Genomic DNA, 18,921 nt, shown 5'->3' on the forward strand with positions numbered 1-18,921 from the left:
GAGGCAGGAGGATGGCAAAGTGCTGGCAATTTAGAAAGTTAGCAAATCCCTGTCTGAAAATAAAAAATAAATAATAGCCTAAGCATATTACTTCCGTGAAAAGGCAATGAATTCCACCCAAAGCACTGAAAAAAAAATTTTTTTAATGAAAACAAGCCAGGGACATAGTGACCCAAGTCTTTAATCCTAGATACTTGATAAGCAGAGGATGAAGAATTGCAAGTTTGTGTCCAGCCTGGGCTCCATAGGGAGATCCAGTCTGAAAATTTAAAAACAAAGGGTTGGAAATGCAGTTCAGCTTTCTTTGTGTTCAATTCTCAAGAACTATTACCAAAAAAAGTCAGAAAAGAGGCTTTGAAAGGCAAATTTTATTAGTACTTAAATACAATACTTAAAATGCTTCAATGTGTCCAAAGGGTCCAGATATCACCATTCGGCATAGAGTCACAGGGAGGTACTACTGAGTGTTTCCAAAGAGTACTGAGCAACACTGGCCAGCTCAGCCCCTCCTTGCCGGTTTGTGTCCAGGCTTCTCTGGAGGCTCCTCTTGGCTCTACACCAAACCAATAAACTGGTAAGGACGAGTAAAACCATGCTTACAGTTATCAGTGTCATTCCAACAGCAAAAGCCACAGGGTGGGTGTGTCCCAATACAAGGAGAACCATTCCCAAAATCACAACTACGAGTCCCACGCAGGAAAGCAGGATGTATTCATAGGTGCTAGACTTCTCCAACATTCTCCTCAGCAGACTCATCCTTGGATTATCATCCCATAAACGTTCGTACATTCTGATGTTTTGCTGCAGAAGATAAAGAAAAAGGGTAACAGGTCAGCAACAGCAAAAGGTTAAGCAGAAACCTTTCACCTGGCTGTGAATTTGCACCTTCTATGAGTTATCAATCAGAACTTCACCCTCTCCACCATCCTGAGGGTGAAAGGTAGCGGGTTGGCTTTTTAGGAGACACTAATGTTCCACTCCTAGGAGACTCAGAAGACCAGAATTGGTCACTGTATCCCACCCACCCATCCACACTGGGAACTGAACCCAGGGCACTCTATCCCAATCTGCATCTCTACCCCTTTATTATTTTGACAAGGCCCTCCCTAAGTTGCCTAGGCTGTCCATAATTTTTCGATTCTCCTGCCTCAGCCTCCCCAGTAATCTGTTCTAGGATTACAGGCATACACCATCAGGCCTGGTGGCATTGTAGTTCTTAATGGTTTAAAATGCATCTTTATGTTTTAATGAGAAGGGAAACAAAGGAGGAGGGAGGGAAAAAGGAAAGAAGGGACAAGAAAAAAGTGAAAATAGAAGGAAACAAAGGGAAACAAAGCTTTTGTTCATACAGAGAGGAGAGAGCTTTGAGCAAAGAAATGGGATAAAATAAAAATTTTAAAAATAAATAAATATGCACCTTTAAAGGTCTGAGAATATAACTGAATGGGAGAGCACTTATCCTAGCACCACAAAAATACACAAAAGTATCTGTACAAAACTTGTAGGAAGCTGTCCCAGGACGTCCAGAAAGAATATTTCTAAGAAGGGAGTACTAGCCTCAGGGCACTAGAGGTAGAGTCATTCTAGCACTCTGGCAGGAGAATCTCAGGTTCAAAGACAGCCTGCTTAACTTAGAGAGAGACTGTCTCAAAACAAAACAGTGCAAAACAACAAACAAAACAATAAAATAGTGCTGGTAGCTCAGTGAGAAGGCCCTGGCTTCAGCCTCCCAGTTACTACAAAAAAGGTAGGCTCTGCCACCTCCTGTAGCATCATTATTACTTGATGGTCAATTTTATACTTTAGATACAAGTCATGAAACTCGAGGTCAAAGACTAAAAACGTGACTTAGAAGGAGACTTCTGGACAACAGCCCAAGGGAAATGTTTTTTCTTTTCTGCCAGAAAGAGGACCCAGTGCAAAGTTTGAAGAAGCAAAGCCCTTGGTGGGAAGGGGTTGCCAGACAGATCCACACTGCCCAGAGGCTCTTGTTGGAGACCCCGTTATTAGAAAGCAGCAGCTGTAATTGCACACCCAAGGGGACACCCAAACCACTCAAATCTTCATGGGATTTTAATAGAGGAGGAGGCTGGTTTTTCCATTTCTTTTCTTTAACTACTACGGTACTGGGGATTGAATCTAGCCCCTTTGCACTCTTTTTATTTTACAACAGGGTCTCACAGCCAGGTGTGAGGCACACACTTATAATCCCAGGACTTGAGAGGCTGAGGCAGAAAGATTGCTGTGAGTTTGAGGCCAGCCTGGGCTACCTAGTGAGATCAAGGCCAGCCTAAACTACATAGCAAGACCTAGTCTCAAAAACCAAGACCAAACTAAAGACAGGGTCTTCCTAAGTTGCCCAAGCTCAGCCCAACCTTACCATCCTCTTGCCTCTGTTTCAGAGAATTGGAATTGCAGCAAGGACCACCATGTCTGCTCCCAAATCTTGGTGTTACTTAGGGTGGGTATCGGTGTCCGTCTTAAATTGTTTTATATATTTTATTTTCAGACAGGGTCTCATAGTTGCTAAGCTGCCCAAACTGTGCTGAACTCGTCATCCTCCTGCCTCCGCATCCCAGAATGCTGCGTTACAGGCAGGGGACACCACACTGGGCTTCCATTTCCCTAAGAACCTAGACCCGCTTAGGATGCCTGTCCCTGTCCTGTGCCTCTTGCACTTGGTTCACACGTGGGTGTCGCTGTCCTGTAGAAGAGGGCTCGGGGGCAGGTTCTGAAACTCAGTCGGTGACGGTCCCCTCCCCAGTCATTTGGGGGCTCCCTGCTATTTTCACACACAGGTTGTGCATCTCGGATTCCAAAATCTTATTGGTGCTCAAAAGATTTCACATTTGAATCATGTCAGATGTGTGAGCTTCAGATTAGGGACGCTCACCTGGTGAATCACACACAAATGTTCCCAAAGGTGAAAGCCTCCCAGTCTGAAATCTGCTGTGTCCCGGGCCTTCAGATCCAGGCTGCCCAGCCTCCACCTCCTCTTCCAGGACACGGACTGACTGTGCACCCTGCTGTCCCCCAGCACCCCTATTTGACTTGGGGTTTCTGTTGGATCTGAAGCAGAACCACTGGCTCGGGGTGGGGGTGACATCTTCACCCCCAGTCCACAGGCTCCTTGGGACTCCCTGGGGCTGTCACAGCGTCCTGCTGGGCAGTGCCTCTGGCTCTGCCTTCTCTGCTTCCCCAGCCCCAGTGCAAGAGCTCAGGCCTTTTCCAGCTCTGCAGAAATAACACAGACACACAGCACTGTGACACCCGCCTGTGTCTGTGACCAGGACCAGGCCATGCTGTGCTCAGCCTCCTCCCTCTTCTGTCTACAGACCAGAGGGCCCTGTGTTTCCATCTGTGACAAAGATGCACAGGAGCCCATGGAGGCTGTGGGCCGAGGCTGGGGCTCAGGGCAGGGGCTTCGCTGGTGTGCAGGAGGCCTGGGCTCCTCCCAGCACCGCAAGGGAAAAAGGGAAGAAATGCAGGCTGCATCCCGGCCCCACATCGGGCAGTGACACTCACTGAAGGAAGCACAAGGAGAAGACCCTAGCGTTTCCCATAGCTGCGGATCATGAAATACCGATTTGATCAAACTGTGTAGTGTTCTTACCTGGTCCTGTAGCACAGGCCTGTGATTCAGTCACTCTGGGAGGCAGGAGGATCACAAGTTGGAGTCCAGCCTGGGCAATTTAGCAACTTAGTTTGACTCTGTCAAAATACAAGAAGAGCTGGGGATGTAGCTTAGTGCAAAGGCCCTGGGTTCAATCCTCCAGTTACACAAACACATTTATGATATATAGAATACGTAATAGACCTCACATGGTCAATTCCTTGTCATAATCACAATTATATTGGAGACCAAAAATAATAGTTAGAAAATTAATCACAAGAGAATCAAATTTTAAGTTGGTAGCCAGGTGTGAAACCGAGAGACAGGGAAAAACATTTCAGAATACAGAATGTCATTAAGTGAGGATGAACTGTTATATTTGCAATGGATAAAAGTACAAGATGTTAAGATCCTTAAAATGGGAAATACTTCCTCAAATTAAGAAAAGTGTAGCAACTGACCGAAAAATAGTCAAGGGCTACAAAGGAGAGTCCTGTCACTGGAGAAATGCAGATTGTAACATCAAATGCACAAAAAGATATGCATCTCTCCTAGGACCATCCTAGAGAGCATTTTTAAATGACTTTAGAAAAAAAAAAAAACAAAGGAAGCTACCACATGTATAAGAGAAGTGATTGTCTCACCTGTTACAACAGGTAGCTTTTTAGTAAACAAATATCAGGAATAGTTTCCTCTAAAAACAGGCAGAAGCCCTGGAAGATGAAATGACCTTAGAGAAAACGGCAGGCAGCAGGATTCTGGGTGGAATTTATAGGAATTAGGCTGTTAATTGGGTCATGAAAGGAATCTGGATTCTCACAAGGGGGATTTTCTTACATCACGTTAGTTTTTTCCTTAATTCTCCCAATGTAAATTCCTCAATTCATGTATCGCCTTTGAAAACACTGTGATAAGAATAGATTAAGTATTTAGGGTCCCACCGTGAACTTGAGTGTCGTACATTTAGAAAAAAATGAAATAAACAGGAAACCAGATCTGATGCTCGCTGATTGGCGTTTGCGAGGGGCCTCACCTGCTGGGCACTGGTGCAGATGTTCCTACTGAGTGGCGGTCGCTCCCTTTAGCCCACGCCCTTTAGCCCAGCGTTTCCCCATCCTCCCTGAGCATAGGAACCAGCTGGGCCCTGGCTAAACTTCTGCACAGATTCCCAGGTCCCCGTGTCTAAGCCCAGCTGAGCGGTCTGCGCTGGGACCTGGGGGTGCAACGCTCAGGGCCATCGCCTGCCCTAGCAGGGATTCTGTTCGCTCTCTGTGCTCCTCGGGAAATCACTTAAGGGGGCGCATGGAGGAGGACTGGCATTTGTTCACTGCCAAATAATTTCATTGTAGATCTCTGAGAAAATGGGAGTAGAAGAGAAAAATACTTCTGCATAAAATAATATTATATGAAAATATTAACTGCACAGTCAGACATAGTCGTGCACTCCTGTAATCCCAGCATGCTGGGAGGCTGAGGCAGGAGGATTGCAAGTGCGACCCAGCCTGGGCAGCTTAGCAAGACTCTGACTGAAAATAAAAACTGAAAAAACCCCTGGGGATGTCATTCATTGTGACACTACTGGGTTCAAACCCCAGTGCCTCAGAAGTAGTGAATACAATAAAATACTGCTGGGGCTTATGCTTGGCAGTGAGGACTATAGGTATTATTATTTGATCATGTTTTAGACGAAGTAGAGCAGATTATATTCAAAATGTTTAGTAGCAGAGCCAGGCACAGCAGCTCACAGCTGTGGTCCCAGCTCTTCAGGAAGCTGAGCTGGGAGGATCACTTGAGCCAGGAGGTTGAGACCAGCCTGGGCTATATGCTGGGATTCCTATCTCCCCACAGACAGCAAAAAGGAAAGAGACAATCACTAGGAATGCAGATCAATGGTAGAATGTTTCTCTAGGCTGTGTGAACACTGGGTTCAATTGCCAGCATCATAGAAAAGAGGCATGATTCATTAGTGTAGACCAGGCTGACCTCAAACTGGAGGTGATCCTCCTGCCTCAGCCTCCAGAGTGCTGGGGTTCCAGGCGTGTGCCAATGCCCCTGGCCGTGGCAGGCATATTTAGAACATGGCAGTGTTTCTGTGTGACATGAGGATGAACTAGAAGCAATGCAGAGATGTTCTGTGAGAGATTTCTGGGAACATTCAAGATGTCTTATTTTTATATAATTATGATGGAAAACAATATATGACATGTGATGAGCTGGGTGTGGTGTTCCTGCCTGTGATCTCAGCACTCTGGACTCGGACACAATAGGATCGCCTCAAGCTAAAGTATCGCCTAGACTAGACAGTGAAACCCTATGTGATAAAAGCTAAAATGAAACTACAAATATATGTGTATGGTATTGGGAAACCTTAGTCAATTCGTATATAATTCCAGATGCAATGGTTTGCCATCAGCCCGGGCCAGTGATCCTGAGGACCAGCCCTGGAGGAGAAGGCGAGGCTTCAAGGAGCCCGGCTGAGGGCGCCTCCCCCGGAGGGGGGCGTGGTGAGGACAGGACAGACCTGTAGAGCCCGAGGGTGACTCCTGCTGCTGCTATGCAATGCAGGTGACACCATCTTCCTTCCTCCACTCTGTCTCTTCTCCGCCCACACCTGAGTCCCTACCACAGGGCTAGTGACAGGAGGAGGGCGACCAGGTTTCCCTGTGGATTTGCCTGCCTGGTCCCAAATGGCCAACACGGGCTGGCCAGGGCCTGAGTGAATCCCACCAGCATTTCTGTGACCTCCTTCCCATCGTGTCAGCTTCCCTGCCACAGAACTCAGAAATCCCACACATGTCCTGGTGTGACTTAGGATCCATGGATCACCTACAATCTCCTCAAATTCCCATTAGCAACGTGTGGTCTACATAGCATATGTGCAGCACCTATAACCCCACTGACCCTGCAATTCAGACATTTATGTACCCTACATGGAAAATATCATATGTTGGAAAGACTGAGAAAATCTCCAGTGCAAGATACAATATGATCATGTGAAGTGGTGCACATGGGTAATCCCAATACTTCTGGTGGCTGAGGCAGAAGGATCTCAAATTGGTAGCAATATAGAAACTTTGCTGGTCCTTGTCTCAAAATAAAAAATAATAGGTTCATTAGGCTATCATTTCATATCTCAGCCAAAAATCAACCATTTCAATACACAGTACTGTAAAGAAAAAATTAAAAATAAACAAGCCGAGGGCAGAGTGGCCCATGCCTGTAATCCCAGCTACTTGAGAGACCGAGGCTGAAGAGTTGCAAATTTTTGTCCAGCCTTGGCTACATAGGAGAACTTGTCTCAAAAATAAAAAACAAAGAGTTGCAGTTGCAGCTCTGGGGCCAGGATTTAGCTCAGCCGTGCTACTGCCTGCTTTCCAAGCGCAAGGTCCCAAGTTCGATGCCCAGTACCAAAAAAAAAAGGAAGTCAGGATTCCTACTGATTTCAAAGCAGATGCAGCTCGGCTTTCCCTGTGTTCAAGTCCCAGGAACTATCAGACAAAAAAAAAAGAAAACAAACTTTCAAAAGGCAAATTTTATTTGTACTTAAAAATAATATTTAAAAGACTTCAACATGCCAGCAGGGTTCCAAGATCACAGTTCACTACAGACACATGGAGGTCCAGCTATCTCTGAAAATTCCTGTCCAGGACTGTCAGGGATGCAGGATCTGAAATTCTGGGTCCACGCCTCTCAGCTTCAACTCAGCCGTGGCCCAAGCCATCAGAGTCATTTGGAAGACTGAATACAGGCCAGCAACTATCAGCGTTACTCCAGCAGCCGTGCCCACGGGGTGAGGGTGGCCCTTTAAAGTGAAAACAATTCCTAAAATCACAGCCACAGATACCATGCAGAAAAGGAGGAAGCATTCAGTTTTTAGACGTCTCCCACATTCTCCTTAGCAGACTGATCCTTGGATTCTCACTCTGCAAACATTCGTAGATGGTGTAGTTTTGCTGCAGAGGTTAAGGGATGAAGAAGGAAAAAAAAAAAGATGACAGATCAGAAACACCAAAAGGTTAAGCAGAAGGCTTTCACCTGGCTGAGAATTGCACCTACTGTGAGTTTGCAATCAGAGCTTCACCCTCTCCACTATCCTGAGGGTGCAGTTCAAAGGGCTGGCTTTTTAGGAGACACTATTGTTCCTTTCCTAGGAGACTCAGAAGTCCGGAACTGGTCACTGTACCCCAACCACCCAAACTGGGGACTGGACCAAGGGCCCTCTACCCCAGAGCTGCATCTCCAGCCCTTTTTTATTTTGTGAAGGTCCTCCCTAAGTTGCCTAGGCTGTCCTTAAATTCAGGATCCTCCTGCCTCAGCCTCCCCAGTAGCTGGGATTACAGGCATGTCCCATCATGCCTGGTGGCATTGTAGTTAATGATTTAAAATACATCTTTACAGGCCTGGGGATGCAGCTGAATGGAAGACCACTTATCCTGGTGATAGGTCTCCCACCACCTCAGCAGCTATTATGTATAGTAGCTGCCCTCTTCCTATGGTGCCTTGCCCCCTCCCCTGTGTGACGTCATGCCAAGATGGTTGCTCCCACCAAAGAATAAACCCTTCTTCCCAGCATGCCCCTGTTCCCGCCTAGAAAGTAACCTAATACTCGCTCACCTCCTACCACCTAGTGACATCACCGGCTCCTCCATTCCCTAGTCACTACCTCACTCAACCCCACCTCAGCCCCTACAAACCCCACCCCAGTCTCTATAAAAGACTCTCCCTGCCCCGGCCATATTGCTTTTGTCTCTCCTTTGTTCAGAGACAGCCCGGCACATCTATTCCCCTAATAAAGGCTTGCTGTGGCCTGGTCTGGTCTTGGTCTTTGGCCCTTTTACCTGACACCACACCCATAAAAAAATCTGTACAAAATTCTAGGAAGCTGTCCCAAGACCTCCAGAAGAAATATTTCAAAAAACAGAGTACTAGGTTCATGGCACTTAAAGAAGTAGGGTAATCCCAGGTGTCTGAGAGGTTGAGCAGGAGAATCTCAAGTTCAAGGCCAGCCTGGGTAACTTAGATAACTTTTCTCAAAAAAAAAAAAAAATGCAATAAAATAGTTCTGGTGGCTCAATGGGAAGACTGGCTTCAACCCCTCAAGTACTGAAAAAGAAGTAGGCTCTGCTGCCTCCTGAAGCATCATCATTTCTTGATCATCAAGTTTTATACTTTAGACACAAGTCATGAAATTCACAGTCAAAGATTAAAAACATGACTTAGAAGGAGAAGTCTGGCCAGCAGCCCAAGGGAAATGTTTGCCCTGTCTTCTGCCAGCAAGAGGATCTGGTGCAAAGTTTGAAGAAGCAAAGCCCATGGTGGGGAGGGGTTGCCAGACAGATACACACTGCCCGGAGGCTCTTGCTGGAGATCCCATTTTTAGAAAGCAATAGATGTAAACTGCACACCTAAATGGACAACCAAACTAATGAAATCTTGGTTTGTGCCTGGCACCCCAGTGCAAGTCTGTAATCTCTGCACTTGGTAGGAGGATCACATTAAGTTCAAGGCCAGCCTTGATTACCTAGTGGGTTTTGCTACATAGCAACATCCTGATTCAATAAAAGACAACAACACTCCCCCTACCTGAAAGAAAACCTTGGTTGTATTTTAACAGAGAAGCGGGATTCTTGATCGGGATATTTTTTCTTTTCCTTTCATTTTCTTTCAGTTTTTTGGTATTGGAGATTAAACCCAGGACCTTCACACATTCAGCTACATCCCAATATCTTTTTATTTTTTATTTTAATACAAGGTCTCACTAAGTTTACTAGGCTGGGGAAGCACTTAAACTCAAATACTCAAACTTAGGCTGGGGATGTAGTTCAGTGGTGTTGCATCTGCCTGGCAAGTAGAAGGTCCTGAGTTCAATCCTCTGCACTGAACAACAACAACAAAAATACTCAGAATTGCCATTTTCCTGTCTCAGTCTCCCAGAAGGCTAGCAAGTCTTCTGACATCACACACAGTCTGGGTGAGATTGTTTTACATTTTATTACATTTATTTTTTATTTTTTGCAGTACTTGGGATTGAACCCAGGCCTTCTCTTTGAACTACATCTCCACCCCTTTTTATTTTTTATTTTGAAGCAGGTCTTTCCCAGTTGCCTAGCTGGCATGAGCTTCTGATTCTCCTACCTCAGCTTCCTGAGTAGCTGACTTTGCAAGTGTGGGCCACCATCCTTGCATAGTTTAGTGTTTTTGCAACACATGGGCACCCACGTGAAAAGACTGAGCCTCTGCTGATGGGTGAAATGACCACCTTACAAATTTGCCATTTTACTTAAGTCAAACAGAAAAATCCCTTTACTGAGTGACAGCAGAGCACAGCTTACTCTTTAATTACCACTGTTCATCACTTCAGGAAGGAGAAAAAGCCTTCCTCTCCCAAAGTCATCAGATCTTGGGTCTTCCCAGTATTTGTTCATTGCCTGAAATATGGATCTATATTGTTTGCCAAAAGAATTACCAAACATCCTGACATCCAAACTGAATGATTTATTGGCCTTAATTTGAAAAATGATTATCATATTAATTTTCCTCTGTTTCTTTGAAGTCAGCATCTCACCAAGTACCTAAATTTCCCAGATGGGCTCCAAATTGTGGTCCTCCTGCCTCAGCCTCCCAAAGGGCTGGATTGCAGGCATGGACCACCATGTCTACTCCCAAATGCTGTTGGTATTTAGGACGGGTCTTGGTGTTCCTTTGCAATTTTTTTATATGTTTCATTTTGAGACAGGGTCTCACTAAATCACTAAGCTGCCCAAACTGTGCAGAACTCGTCATCCTCCTGCCTCCGCATCCCAGAATGCTGCGTTACAGGCAGGGGACACCACACTGGGCTTCCGTTTCCCTAAGAACCTAGACCCGCTTAGGATGCCTGTCCCTGTCCTGTGCCTCTTGCACTTGTCTCACACGTGGGTGTCGCTGTCCTGTAGAAGAGGGCTCGGGGGCAGGTTCTGAAACTCAGTCGGTGACGGTCCCCTCCCCAGTCATTTGGGGGCTCCCTGCTATTTTCACACACAGGTTGTGCATCTCGGATTCCAAAATCTTATTGGTGCTCAAAAGATTTCACATTTGAATCATGTCAGATGTGTGAGCTTCAGATTAGGGACGCTCACCTGGTGAATCACACACAAATGTTCCCAAAGGTGAAAACCTCCCAGTCTGAAATCGGCTGTGTCCCGGGCCTTCAGATCCAGGCTGCCCAGCCTCCACCTCCTCTTCCAGGACACGGATTGACTGTGCACCCTGCTGTCCCCCCAGCACCCCTATTTGACTTGGGGTTTCTGTTGGATCTGAAGCAGAACCACTGGCTCGGGGTGGGGGTGACATCTTCACCCCCAGTCCACAGGCTCCTTGGGACTCCCTGGGGCTGTCACAGCGTCCTGCTGGGCAGTGCCTCTGGCTCTGCCTTCTCTGCTTCCCCAGCCCCACTGCAAGAGCTCAGGCCTTTTCCAGCTCTGCAGAAATAACACAGACACACAGCACTGTGACATCCGCCTGTGTCTGTGACCAGGACCAGGCCACGCTGTGCTCAGCCTCCTCCCTCTTCTGTCTACAGACCAGAGGGCCCTGTGTTTCCATCTGTGACAAAGATGCACAGGAGCCCATGGAGGCTGTGGGCCGAGGCTGGGGCTCAGGGCAGGGGCTTCGCTGGTGTGCAGGAGGCCTGGGCTCCTCCCAGCACCGCAAGGGAAAAAGGGAAGAAATGCAGGCTGCATCCCGGCCCCACATCGGGCAGTGACACTCACTGAAGGAAGCACAAGGAGAAGACCCTAGCGTTTCCCATAGCTGCGGATCATGAAATACCGATTTGATCAAACTGTGTAGTGTTCTTACCTGGTCCTGTAGCACAGGCCTGTGATTCAGTCACTCTGGGAGGCAGGAGGATCACAAGTTGGAGTCTAGCCTGGGCAATTTAGCAACTTAGTGAGACTATCTCAAAATGAAAAGGAACTGCTGGAAATTAAATGCCTTGGTTTCCATCTCCCATTATACACACACAATATATATATACATAGATATATTCACTTCACATACTATATATTACACTATATGTGATATAAATGTATAAAATAATCTATGTGATCATTTAGATGCCAACAATTACATTTTTTGTTTTTTAGTTGGTAGCAGGGATCGAACTCAGGACCTTGTGCTTTCAAGGCAGGTGGCAGTACCACTGAGCTAAATCCCTGGTATAATTACATTATCTTATAGACCAGAATTAAAGCTTACAAGCTTAGTCAGAAGAGAATTTTTAAATTGGTAGCCAGCTGTGAAACGCCAAATCATAAAGGAAAAAAGTATTTTAGAATACAAGATATCATTAAATTAGGACAACTATCATATTTTTAATGGATAAAAATACAAGATGCCTAAAATACAAAAAACCTCTACAAATTCAGAAGAAAAGTCCAACAGCCTATAGAAAAATAGTCAAGGGCTACAAGGAAAAGTTCTGTCCCTAAAGAAATGCAGATTATAACATAATATACTCAAAAAAAATATACATCTCTCCTAAGAGCATCTCAGAAAGCATTTTTAAGTGACTTTAGAAAAAAAAATAGTAAGCTACTACATGAAAAAGAGAAATGGTTGTTTTTCTACCTGGTAAAACAGGTAGCTTTTTAGTAAACAAACGTCACAATAAATAGTTTCCCCTGAAAAAACAGAGAGAACCCCTGCAAGACGAAATGTCCTCAGAGAAAACAGCAGACAGCAGGCTTCTGGGTGGAATTTATAGGAATTAGGCTGTTGATCAAGTAATGAATTGAACCTGGATTCTCACAACAGGCATTTTCACACATCAGGTTAGGTTTTTCCTTTATTCACCCAATGTAAATGCCCCAATTCGTGTATAGACATTAAAAACACTGTAATAAGGAGAGATTGGGGATATATGCTCACACTGCTGACTTGAGGGTCCTATATTTTTATAAATGAAATAAGCAGGAAATGAGAGATCTGGTGCTTGCTGATTGGCATTTGCGAGGGGCCTCACCTGCTGGGCACTGGTGCAGATGTTCCTACTGAGTCGCTCCCTTTAGCCCACGCCCTTTAGCCCAGCGTTTCCCCACCCTCCCTGAGCACAGGAACCAGCTGGGCCCTGGCTAAACTTCTGCACAGATTCCCAGGTCCCCGTGTCTAAGCCCAGCTGAGCGGTCTGCGCTGGGACCTGGGGGTGCAAAGCTCAGGGCCATCACCTGCCCCAGCAGGGATTCTGTTTGCTCTCTGTGCTCCTTCAGAAATCGCTTAAGGGGGCGCATGGAGGAGGACTGGTGTTTGTTCACTGCCAAATAATTTCATTACAAGGATGTTAGAAAATGTAGATTAGAATTGAAAAATATCCCTACATAGAATGATATTGTATGAAAATATTAATTGTGCAGCCAGGCATGGTGGTGCACACCTGTGATCCCAGCTTTCTGGGAGGCTGAGGCAGGAGAATTTCAAGTTCAAGCCCAGCCTGGGGTACTTAGCAAGACTGTCTCAAAATAAAATATGAAAAAGGTCTGGGGATAAAGCTTGGTGTGAAATCACTGGATTCAATACCCAGTATTCCAAAAAAAAAATTAATGAAATATATAATTGTGCTTATGTTTGGGAGGTAAATCTAGAGGTGTTTTTATTTGCTCATTCACAGACTAAATAGAGCAGATTATATTCAAAATATTTCATAGCAGAGCCAAACACAGCAGCTCACACCTGTGTTCCCAGCTCTTCAGAAGGCTGAGGTGGGAGAATCACTTGAGCAAGGAGACTGAGGCCAGCGTGGGTGATATAGTGAGGTCCTGTCTCCCCCACACACATAAAAAATAGATATGCAATTTAGCTGAGTCATAGGGTGTTAATCTAGCAAGTATGAAACCTGAGTTCAATTGCCAGTGCCACAAAAAAGAAACATGATTTCTTAATTTAGTCCAGATTGACCTTGAACTTGAGGGGATCTTCGTGCCTCAGACGCCACAGTGCCAGGTTCCAGGTGTGTGCCAGCACACCTGGCTGTGCAGGTATATTTGGAACATGTCAGCGTTTCTGTGTTACAAGCAGATCAACCAGAAGCAATGTAGAGGCATTCAGTGTGAGATTTCTGAGAAGATTCGAGGCATCTTGTTCATATATAAGATAAAATAAAATATATGTTGTATAATGAGCTTGCCTTTGTGGAGTACAAATGTCATCCCAGTACTTGGGAGGCTGAGGCAAGAGCTCAAGGCCATCCTGGGCTAGAGTGAGTTCAAGGCCAGCCTAGACTACATGACACACTACAGTATTTGGAGAGAGTAAATATTGAATTTATATAAAACTCCAGATACAATGGTTTGTAAATGACAAATTCTAACTTGATTCTGCAAACATAAATTTTTCTCATAATGGGTGAATTAAAAAATGTACTGTACGACCAGGGATTTAGCTCAGTGGTTCTGCCTCCTGCCTCGCAAGCATAAGGTCCTGAGTTTGATCCCCGGTACCAAAAACAAACAAACAAACAAAGATGTACTGTAAAATTTACCCTTTTCAAGTGTACACTTGATTGATTTCTGGCTGATTCATAGACACCCATATAACCATCATCAATATCACCAGAACATGTTGACCACCCCAGAGGGAAACCCAAAACCCATTAGAAATCCCTTCCTGTCCCCTCCCTCCTCGCCCTGGCAACCAAGAAACCGATTTCTGTCTCTCTGGATCAGCCATTCTGGGTATTTTAGGTCACAGGAATCTTACGACACAGAGTCTTTGTGTCTGGTGTCATTCTCTTCCTTTTCTGTTTCCAAGGATCATTGTTGTTGTGACATGTGTCAGTAAATCATTCCTTACTACTGCTGAATAGTATTTCGCTGTATGCTTGTATCACATTTTGGGCATCCTTTCGTCACTTGGATACTGGGTTATTTCTGAATAATGTTACTGTAAACACTGGCATATTTTTTTGAGGACATGTGGGGTTTTTTTGGTACTGGAGATCAAACATGCAGGACCTTTTGCTTGCGAGGCAGGCGCTGATGAGGACATCTGTTCTTAGTTGACTCTATGTTTAACTTATTTTGTTTTTTGAGATAGGATCTGAGTAGTTTACCCAGGCTTTGCAGGGGACTTGTGCTCCTTCTGCCTCACCCTCCTGAGTAGCTGAGAATACAGGGATTTGCCTGCACACCTGTCTTATGTCCTTTTGAACACATGCTGGATTATATTCCAAAAGATCATCTTAAATTTATTTTTTCATTTGTTTGTGGTGCCAGGGGATCCATCCCAGGTCCTCTCATGCCAGGGAAGCACTCTACCACTGAGCTCCATCCTTAGTGCTTTTTTTTTTAAATTTCTTTTTCTTTCTTTCTTTCTTTCTTTTTTTTTTTTTTTTTACTTTAAGACAGCTCCTTGCTAAATAGCCCAACCTGGCCTGGAACTTGTGATCCTCCTGCCTCAGCCTCACAGAGTTCTGGAATTACACGCATTTATTTCCATTGGCCCAGGACACAGTTCCAAAAGATTTTTTTTCTAGTTATGAACTTGGACTACGGAATGTCACATTCACCTTATCCTAGAAGATGTTGAATTCTGTTGTGTTTGGTGCTGTTGTCCTGCACAAACCTCCTGGCCTTAAGACATGGTCAGCTTTGCTCAGGAACTGCTGAGGTACTCTGACAGCCAGCATCATCTTGCAGAAACATCCTTACTTACAGTAGAGCTGAAGGATTTTCAGAGCTTGAGCTGCTTGAGAAAGCACAGGGCTCGGAAGAAGAAACATATACCAGCTCCAACATGCCAAGTGGATAGGCCAAGCTAACCGTGTATCATAGTCTTGGACAAAGTGCTTTTAAATGATCAATGTGTTTATGTGCAGAGCTGAGAAGAGCCTGACTCAAAGTTTACAACAGCAAAAGCGGCAGGCATAAAAGAAAGGCAGAAATGGGAAGACTTTCATCTTAGTTTCTTCACCCAGCAGACATCTACAGGCCTGAGTGAAGGACCAGTGTCTCAGCAGAAGCTGCCCTAAGGTCCGTGGGAAGGAACCCAGGAAACTGTCATTACAATCCTCATGTTCACAGTGTTGTCTGCAGCAAAGCTGGTGGGAAACTAATAATTGTTGGCCTGCTGTGTGACCTCCAAAATTAGTGGTTGTAAGCTAAGAGCAAGTGGAATTAGACGGCTTAACTTTTTTTTCTTGGTAACAGTTTCACATTTCATGCAAACATTCTGCTTTTGTGGTTTTATCATGGTCTCAAGATGGGTCTGTTGAAACATGCCATGCTACAAAGGGTAATAGTTTACTGCACCCACGGTCTTATTTTGTCACCCCAGCCTTCTGTGCCATTACTATACCAACACAGTGGTCCCTAACTGTCTCAGTGCCATCCACAGTTTAGGAAAAAATTATTTGTAATACCTGGCTGTCAATTTGAAGAAAATGTAAGATCAAACACCATATATAAAAGTAAATTTTATAGCCCAGAACACCAAAACTGTGATGGAAAATCATTTAATTACATTCTGAATTTAAAACGTTAACAAGTGGCATCCAACTGCTTTGTTTGCTTTTTTTGAGAAAGGATCTCACTCTGTCGTCCAGGTCAGTCTTGAATTCCCTATGTAGCCTTGAACTCCTTATTCTCCTGCCTTGGCCGCCTAAGCGCTGAGTTTACAGAAGTGTGCCATTACATTGAGCTATGTCCAACATTTAAAAAAAGTGTAACATTCAAATAAAAACATGAAATACAAATATTACTAACTATACGTCAAAGATTTTAACACATTGACCAGTGAAAGAACCAATGAGACGCTAAGACATTTCAAATGAGGATTTGACTTGCAGAGATTTGTAGGCTGAAAGTGACATAAGAAATCATTGGGATGGGCATAATAGCAATCCTTTGTTCAGCTGTGGACAGGAAAGGATTGCACTACCATCAATTTTCTGTAAGTTAAAAAAATTTTTCCCCAGAACTGAGGACTGAACCCAGGGCTTTTGCAGAGTGATATCCCCAGCTTTTATTTATTTATTTATATTTTGAGACAAGATCTCATTAAATTGCTAACTTGTAATCCTCCTAGCTCAGCCTCCCAGAATGCTGGGATAAAAGATGTGCACCACCCCAACTACCCTATACCAATTAATTTTTGTGTCTACAGAGTTATAAAATAGCCTAGTCAAAGTAATCAAATACTAAGCCCGGGATGCAGCTCAGTGGCGCCATGCCTGCCTGGCAATGCAAAGTCCTAAGTTTATCCCTGGTATGGAGAAAACAAACGAACAAAACAAAACAAAACAAAACACAAAGTAATCAAATAAGTATATGATCTGGGTTAGGAGTGCAGTTCAGTGGCAGAGAAAGTATGAGGCCCTGGGTTACGCCCCCAGCACTGGAAGAAAAAAGAATGTAGCTAATCCCTGTAGGCTTGCTAGACAATGCTCAATATTCCATTACAAAGATATTCAAGAATCCTTTCAGTTGTTTCTATTAATCATTTTTGTAATTCACAAATGCAAATCGTATATTTTATGGTGCAGAAATGAGTTGATATTCGCATACATTGGGGAATGGCTACATGAAGCTAATGACCATATTCAGAAATTTCTTTCATAGTTTTTCTTGACAAGTTATTTTGTAAAAGTTAAATAAAACTATAGAGGTGAATGCCCATAATCCAGCCTTCTGGAAGGTTGAGGCAGGAGGATCATAAACTGAACTTCAGCCTGGGCAGTTTAGTGACTTAGTAAGTCACATTGTACACTATTGTGGCTTTTGTCTAGATGTCCCCCAAAGCCTCATATGGTCAGAGGTGGCTTCTTCAGAGGTGGCTGGATCTAGAGTGTGATGCTGGGATTAAGGGCGTGTGATTATTAAATTGGTCCACTGATTGGTTTGACACTGCCCTAGTCCCAGTAGCTAGAGTATAAAAGGGGCAGAAAGCTAAGGTCTCTTCCTTGCTTGCTTTTGCTGTCTTCTGCCTGCCAAGAACTGGTTCTCCTCTCCAGTAGCCCTCTGCTGTGTGCCACCCTGCCTTGGAGGCAGCTATGAATTGAAACCTCTACAAATTGAGCTAAATAAACCTTTCCTCCCTTCAACTTTGGGTGTCATGTATTTTGTCTCAGCAATGAGAAAAAGTAACATACACTTTAAAAAGATGTACTTTTTTTGTATAGGCTTTTAAAAGCAGCTGTCAAAATTGTACACGTACTTACCTGGACCCCACTTCTCTGCATACACTCTTACAGATGTGGAGTGAAGCATTGTTCACAGGCCCAAAGAGCTGGACACACAGAGCATCACCAGGAGGTGCATGCAGCTCCAGTCCATTAATAGTCCCAGCCACAGGCTACAAAGCTGGTTATGTGGTGTAAGCACTGACAATGGAAGCTTAAGATAACTGACAAAAGGGAGTAGCCACACAGCATACATCATACATATTAGGCAAGTGCTCTACCACTGAGCTGTATTTTTCTTTGTAATGAACTTGTATATAGATTTTTAGGAAAGGTTTTGAGAGACTACTTTAATCGTTTATGATGTTGATATATTTAAAAATGGTATTTTTTTTTGGTACCAGGAATCAAACTCTGGACCTTGTGCTTGTGAGGCAGGTGCAGTGTCACTGAGCCAAATGCCTGGTCCTAAGCTTTTTAAAAACAAATGTTTTTTCTTTGTGAGGTACTGGGGATTGAACCCAGGGCCTTTGCACTGGCTGACCCATAGCCAAGCACTTTTTATTTTGTATTTTGGACCAGGTCTCACTAAATCACTAATTACCTAGGCTGGGATCAAACTTGTGACCCTCCTGCCTCAGCCCCAAGGGCTGAAACTACAGTGCCCTGCCACCATGCCTAGCTTCCTTTTCATGGACACTATTTACATGTTGAAGGTTTAGCAGTTTAGTCACTTAGCCTCTGATTTAAGGGTACATGTTTTGCTGGGCAGAGATACTGATGTTTTTATCCCATTTGTTTCTGGTACTCTTTTCATTCAGTAGGTGACAAGAGTAACTCAGAGGTTTTAGTGCTTTTTGCATTTCCAACAGCATTTCCATCCTCCCAAAAATGCATCTAAAATTACTGGGATTAAAAGACAACCACCTGCATTTTTGTATTTCTCCCCTCCCCGTACTGGTGTTGACTCCAGGGCCTGGTACATGCTATACAAGTGCTGTACTACTACACTCACAGCTCGTTTTGAGACAAGTTTTGTTAAACTGGCTAGACTGCCCTTGAACTTGTGATCCTGCTACCTCAGCCTCCCAAGCGTGCTAGAATTACAGGTGTACATCATACCTGGCTTGTTTTTCTCTCCCTGCTATACTAGGGA

General features: G+C 44.4%; 2 long non-coding RNA genes across 4 annotated transcripts; both read right to left on the reverse strand.

Moving 5' to 3' along the window:
- Nucleotides 1-348: 348 nt before the first annotated feature.
- Nucleotides 349-4,425, reverse strand: LOC147828656 (uncharacterized). Its single transcript, XR_015450468.1, has 3 exons — nt 4,258-4,425; nt 3,614-3,711; nt 349-801 (listed from the first exon to the last, which is right to left on the reverse strand). It is a non-coding gene; the product is annotated as an uncharacterized LOC147828656 (long non-coding RNA).
- A 2,705-nt stretch (nt 4,426-7,130) lies between these two features.
- Nucleotides 7,131-12,320, reverse strand: LOC147828657 (uncharacterized). 3 transcript variants are annotated; one of them, XR_015450471.1, is made up of 3 exons: nt 12,224-12,320; nt 11,453-11,548; nt 7,131-7,566 (listed from the first exon to the last, which is right to left on the reverse strand). It is a non-coding gene; the product is annotated as an uncharacterized LOC147828657 (long non-coding RNA). The 3 variants fall into 3 exon arrangements; XR_015450473.1 differs by having other exon boundaries at nt 11,453-11,569; XR_015450472.1 differs by having other exon boundaries at nt 11,453-11,572.
- Nucleotides 12,321-18,921: the final 6,601 nt, after the last annotated feature.

Source organism: Heterocephalus glaber, unplaced genomic scaffold, assembly GCF_053883595.1.
Source record: "Heterocephalus glaber isolate CG9 unplaced genomic scaffold, H.glaber_assembly_v1.0 deba00000943, whole genome shotgun sequence".
Classification (NCBI taxonomy): Eukaryota; Metazoa; Chordata; class Mammalia; order Rodentia; family Bathyergidae; genus Heterocephalus; species Heterocephalus glaber.